General features: G+C 43.7%; 1 long non-coding RNA gene across 1 annotated transcript; it reads right to left on the minus strand.

Moving 5' to 3' along the window:
• Positions 1–5,225: 5,225 nt before the first annotated feature.
• On the minus strand, positions 5,226–6,120 carry LOC125555715. The gene is made up of 2 exons (XR_007304824.1): positions 5,812–6,120; positions 5,226–5,724 (listed from the first exon to the last, which is right to left on the minus strand). It is a non-coding gene; the product is annotated as an uncharacterized LOC125555715 (long non-coding RNA).
• Between the last annotated feature and the right edge of the window lie 531 nt (positions 6,121–6,651).

The raw sequence follows: 6,651 nt of genomic DNA on the forward strand, positions 1-6,651 counted from the left end.
TGCTTTCCACTCCAATACTTCTCCTACCCCAAGCCAAACATGTGAGAGAGTGATTGAGTGTTGAGGAGACTATCTTTTGAAGCACAAGAGCAAGGAGTTCATTATCCATAACATCTATTACCTTTTGGAGAGTGGTGTCTCCTAGATTGGTTAGGTGTCACTTGGGAGCCTCCAAGATCGTGTGGAGTTAAACCAAGGAGTTTGTAAGGGGCAAGGAGATTGCCTACTTCGTGAATATCTACCCCGAGTGACGCTAGTCCTTCGTGGGTGTAAGCCATGGTGGAATAGACAAGGTCACTTCTTTGTGGATCCTTCATGGGTGGAGCCCTTCATGGACTCGCGCGGCCATTATCCTCCGTGGGTTGAAGTCTCCATCAACGTGGATGTACGATAGCACCACCTCTTGGAACCACGCCAAAAATCTGCGTGTCTTCATTGCGCTTAATCTTCCCACCTCTACTTCCTTTACTTTCTTGCATGTGCATGTTGTTACTACTCTGCTTCCCTATCTCTATATATATGCATGTGTAGGAAATATTGGATGCAACTTAACCTCCAGATGAGATTGAATAGGTTTACAATTGTTCTCACAACTTGGAATTCCTCTTACAATAGCAAAGCGGGTGATGATGATGGAGATGAAAGGACCAAAACTAAGAAGTTCTCCAATGGTGCTTCGGATCCCCTCTTCTCCTGTTCTGGATGTGGTAGCGGCGGCTAGGGTTGTCTTCTCCTCTCGGTCCCTTCATGAAAGTTTCTTGTATAGACGAGATGGAGCTGTTGGCACTCCATAGGACTGCTCGTACTAGCACTTGCAATCGTATGGAACGACGTCATTTGATCAAGTGCGGCTGGTGACTTGAGTCTCTTCATGGAAGTTGCTCTAATTGGTTTGATTTGCAGTAATCCTCTTTGGTTTCCTTCCAAATATGACATTTCCTACCAAACAATGGAAAAGGATTTTATTCTAATTCGAGGGATTAATGTTAGAAATATCCGAGAAGTGACAAAGATTCAGTGAAAACCAAATAAGAATCACTTGAAAAACTTGACAAATTCTCAATCCATCGGGGGGGTCCAGCTATTACCTTCACCTAGGAGGTAGCCGCTATGCAACCGAACCTTTGTTGTGGTCAAAGGAATCACTACCAACTCTTTCTCTCTTCTTATGGTGATGTGTGCGTAGTCCTCCATCGGGGCTGAGGGTATGCACTAGTACCTATGTGATCTATCTATCTACCTTTGATTATGAAAGTTTTTGATGATGATTGTGATCATGTGCTTTGTTAATGGAGTTGGATGTTGTGATGCATCCCCCTCATATTATCTTTACGGTGAATTGAATCTTGCTCTTGCTATGAGTTTCTTTATGTTAGATTGAATCTTTTGGGAATCACTGAGATCATGATGCATGTCTAGTATAATTTGCGGAGACCTGTGGTGACATTGGGATAACTCCATGCATAATAGATTAGAAGATCGTGATCATGAGGTGATTGTTTAGTATAATTTTCAGGGTTACCTAAGGTGACATTGGGTTGCTAAATGCACATAATTAGAAAGACAAAATTAAGGGTGTGTTTAGGTATACATACGCTATCTCATCCTACTTTGATCCAACAAAAGAGGGAACTTTGGAGTGATTCTTTACTACACTTTTTTAGGTTATATGATGTTGTTTAACTATGTTAATAATGTTGAGAGTTGGTTGTAGTTAAAGTATGAACCTTAGGCCTTGTTTTCAAGCATTTGACACACCGTTTTACTCACTTTTGTTACTTGTTACCTTGTTCTCCGTATTTATACAAAACACAAAGTCAATTTTACCATCCATATTACACATATATCATCATTTCTTCATCGAACTAGTGCACTTATATAATTAACCATCATATTGGGTGTGTTGGGGACACAAGAGATTAATTGTATTTGATTGCATGGTTGTTTGAGAGGGACTACTTTCAACCTACACCTCTCGTGGATTGATAAAGCGTAGGTCATCCACTTGAGAGAAATTTATTGTCGGCCTACAAAAATCTACACTTGGAGGCCCAACAAAGTCTAAAAGAATAAAAGTTGTCACGAAGGTGAGTGCTTGGAAGTATCTTCTTTAGGTCTTACAGTTGCATCTTTTATTTTCGTCTTTACTCCTTGAATTATACTAAACATAGATCATGATCTCAATGATTCTCAAAAGATTCAATCCAACATGAAAAAAACTCATAACAAGAGTAAGATTCAATTCACCACATAGATAATATGAGGGCATGCATAATAAGATTCAACTCCATTAACAAAGCCCATGATCACAGTCATCATCAGAAACTTTCATAATCAAGGGAGAAAAATATCGCATAGCTACTAGTACATACCCTAAGCCCCCACGGAGGACTACTCACACATCACCATGGGAAGAGAGAAATAGTTGGTGGTGATAGTGATGCCGATGGTGGAGATGCCCCGACAACGATGCTAGAAAAGAGCTTGATAATCCAGGTGTAGGAAGTATTATAGCACATTCTAAAATGGATGTGGTAAGTATGGAGTCTCGAAACCAAAAGGAGCTAAAGGTAGGATATGCATTCCCTCGTGATAAAACCCTGCGCACACCGAACGTTCTTTTGCCTAGAATTTCTAGTATAGATAGTTTAAAAGTTCTAGAGAAAGCAAGAAAGTGAGTGTGGAGTAGCACTGGTTGGAATTTCAAAAAAATTGCGGCACCCCGATTCAGAGAACCGGAGGCCTCGTGTTCTACCCCAGAGATTTGTGCCTTCTGGAACACGGTATAGCTTGATACAGATAAAACCACGATACAATAGACTACTTAGGACATGTATAGTGGTTGATAAGGTAGTCTTATCTTAATCCAGCCACGTAATTTAGAGTTGATAGAAAAAATATGCTGTACAATGGATTTTCTGTTAATCTTATCTATAGTAACTAGTTATTCCTAAAAAATATAGTGAGAGATTTGTTGCTAAGGGATCATTTCTTAAATAAGAGAAGACAAAGACTTTTTCTGGCTTCTCTTCTCTCCACCTCAGCATTTATCCTACGTGGCACTGCTAAGATAGAATCATTGTACATGCCCTTAATAGTATTAGGGTACAATACTCTAGCAGTGAAATGTAGTACAATAGGAGCAACTAAGCTCATCTCATTATTCTCTAAACTACTCATCGCAAAAGTTCTGGTGGCAGAAGTGATATAACACAACAAAAAGCGTGATGATGGTGGGACTCCTCCAAAGGGACACTACCGGCGCACGTCCTAGTTTGCACTCTTGACGTCCTTATACTTGGTTTCTCCTACATCTGGCATGATAAACCAGGTGAGTACTTTGAATGTACTCCCAAGCTCACAAACAATCCAAAAGCAAACAAACAAGCAAGAACATGACAATGAAATAAATAACGACTCAAGACTTGAACAATACAAGTGTGTAAATTTAGCCTCCCGTTTAACATCTCATGGACCACTCCGACATGATCCTCGATCATCCGGTTCCTCTCAATTGATCACGTCATGATCGATACAAAACCCTATCATCCTTTCATTACTTTAAATTCAGTTTGTTCATGAGGTTAATCAAATATGTAATTTAACGCAAATGGTGTCCCATTGCCGATGACTCGGCTATCCGAATAAATTTTTAAATACTTTGCACAGGTTGTACACTTTATCCACACCATGGAATAATAGTCCAACAAATCCCACTTACAACATGGCCGTCTTACCGTGCCTTCGACCTCTCGCAGGCTACCCTTGGAAGAGAGAATATTGGGTCACTGTCACCCCGTGGCACAACTCTTCCCATCCAATAATCCATCAACTTTCCTACGCACATCTCACAACCCAGGCCCTAGTGTCTGGACGACAATCTCCTAACCAAGGAAGTACTGACCATCCAACCATCCCTCTTTGGCGACACACGTAAGAGAAATAACTATTAATGAAGCAAGGCCTTTCTACTCAGGCAGATTTGGTTGTACGAAAAAGGCCTGGTTCCACACTAGGAATTGACGAGTCATGAAGGTTTAATCAAATGAACTTGTTTCAAACATAATTAACCCTACACATTTTAGTTGGCATAGATCAATTCATTACGCTAAAGTCTTTCCCCAATCGTGATCATTATAACTCTAAATTCATTTCTCCGAAGATGATCATTTTACCATTGAAGTGATTCACAACATGACCACTACTACTCCAAAGTCTTTCCCCAAAGTGATCTCTTTTAAGCTAGTTTTGATACTCATATTTTTATTATGATTCACTTTATTGAAAGAAAATACCGGTTCTTTCATGCTCATGTCCGTCGAGCCGACCTAAACAAACAAAAAACGGACAAATACTACGTCCATTTGCGTCGGCCAGTTGGAGTTGGCATAAGAGTGATAAGCAGCACAGGGATGAGTCTACAAGTAGCCTTAAACAAACACCATTTGCATGAGCGTAGGCATGACGTCAACAAGCCATAAGATCACAAGCCCAATTCCGTCGTACCAACCACCACTTAGGCCATATGAGGAGGGCCATGGGGCGGGAAAGCGTGAACCATGGGGCAGTAGGAAGCACACGCAGGCAACGAAGATGACAACGACCACGACAAATGACCAGTGGAAAAACCGCCACACACGACCACACCACCATAAGCCAAAGGCATCTAGACTCTCAAAGGCCAGCAAGGCGGCAACAACCATTGACCAAGGCCAACTGATGGACATAGACAAACGATAGGAGGCAAGCACAATAGATCTAAGGGAACTACAGTCAGGGAAGAGATATGATGGGACGACTAGAGAAGGACGGGAGCACACTGTGAAACGACGAGAAGCATGACCACACATCCCATCTCCATTGCCGACACCAGAATCCACTACAGCAGCACATGACTAGGACCCGAAACAAAGCACGAGGGAATGCCTCATCATCACCATCCCCAATGGCCACGAGGGCTTTGCCTTTGTCAACAGCAACCTTGAGCAACATCAATGTTTGGAAAACAGTGGAGAAGTCGGACAACATCTAGCTCTATAAGGGTAACCCAAAGGTTGGAAGGGGTGCCTTCCTTAATACGCATAGTGTGGAAGAAACCAGCAGTTGCCATCCCCACATCTCCGCCCAGTTCCACTTCATTGATAATTCTGAAATTTGTTATGGTTCTTGGCAAATTTATTGCACATTTTGTGTTCAGCTGCTCGGGGTTCAGCACATGATTACCATCTACCAAGCACATTTCCATTGCATCCAAATAGCTTGCAAATTACATCAATAATGTCCTCAATTACTTGTCTTAGATTTGATTAGATACGGATGAATTCCGTACCCAACCGTTTCTTCAGGAATCCTTAACATTACGGATTATCCAAACGGGGCCCTCATATTTTTCAAGACACCCGTCGGTACAGATCGCCGTGACCTCATCCCTGTCGTTGGTGAAGAAACGACTACCAGTTCTGTGAGTCCTGGGACAGCGACGAGGGGCGAAGAACTCCCCTGGCTCCAAATCGGAGAACTGGGTGAGCCCCTTGGTGTAGCTCCTACCGGATTTGTTGAACTCGTAGACATGCCGCGCCTTGAACTTGAAACGACCAAATCGCCGAGTCATCTCGTCGTGGTCGCGCGCCATTCCATGGAAGCGGCACCACCGCTCGTACAGAGCCCACAGGGTTTCGTCCGAGACGAGGTCCTTCTCGTCGAAGTAGGGAACGGTGTCCGGGTCTTGCGTTGTCACAGAAACGAAAACCGTAATGCGTGCTGACAACCAAGATGTGTAAAGAATACGGAGATTAAAGATTGATTGATTACCAGGGCGGAGCTCGTCGTCGAGGTCATCTTGTGCGGCGCCCACAGGCAGATGGGGGTCCTCGCCGGAGGGGATCGTAGCGATGCTGCGCCGGAGGAAGAAGTCCGAGGGGCTGGTGGAGACGGCGGCGGAGTTTGGGATCTAAGTAACGGTCCCGACCGGGCGGTTAGGGTGGTATCTCCAGTGCGATCGCGGCCGCGCAGGCTACGAGCGAAGCGGCCGGAATTGGCGGCTGCCCCAGCGAACGGTGACCGTGAGAGCTTTAATGCGACGGACGCCATAGCCGGTCCTAGGTGGAGGCGGGGGATAGATCTAGGCTTGATGTTCGATGTCGCGACGTCTATATCTCGCCTATGGCGAGTTATATCGTACGCTCGCCTTTCTTGTTTTTCAGCAAATATATCGTACGCTCGCCTCTTTGTTTTTTTTAGCATCAGTACAGACACAAGCGCTCATATACACGCGCATACACTCATCCCTATGAACGCACACACGTACATCCTACCCCTATGAGCATCTCTGAGAGACTGAGCCGGCATATCATCTTGAGATTTACGAAGTCACCGTAGACGCCTCGTCGTCGACGAGAACGTCTCCTCCCACTGAAAACGCATCACCGGAAATTCTGAAATAAATCCAGAAATAATGCGAGCACCAGGATTTGAACCCTGGTGGGTTGAGAGATACCACTGTCCACCTAATCATCTCAACCAGAGACGGCCTCTTTGTTTTTTTGAGTAACATATCGTAGGCGCTTGGCAGAAACCTACGCGCCATAAGCGCTGCTGTTTTTTTTGTTTTTTTTTTCAATTTTTTTCTTTCCTTTTCTTTTCTCGATTTTT

The sequence above is a fragment of the Triticum urartu genome, chromosome 5, assembly GCF_003073215.2.
Source record: "Triticum urartu cultivar G1812 chromosome 5, Tu2.1, whole genome shotgun sequence".
Classification (NCBI taxonomy): Eukaryota; Viridiplantae; Streptophyta; class Magnoliopsida; order Poales; family Poaceae; genus Triticum; species Triticum urartu.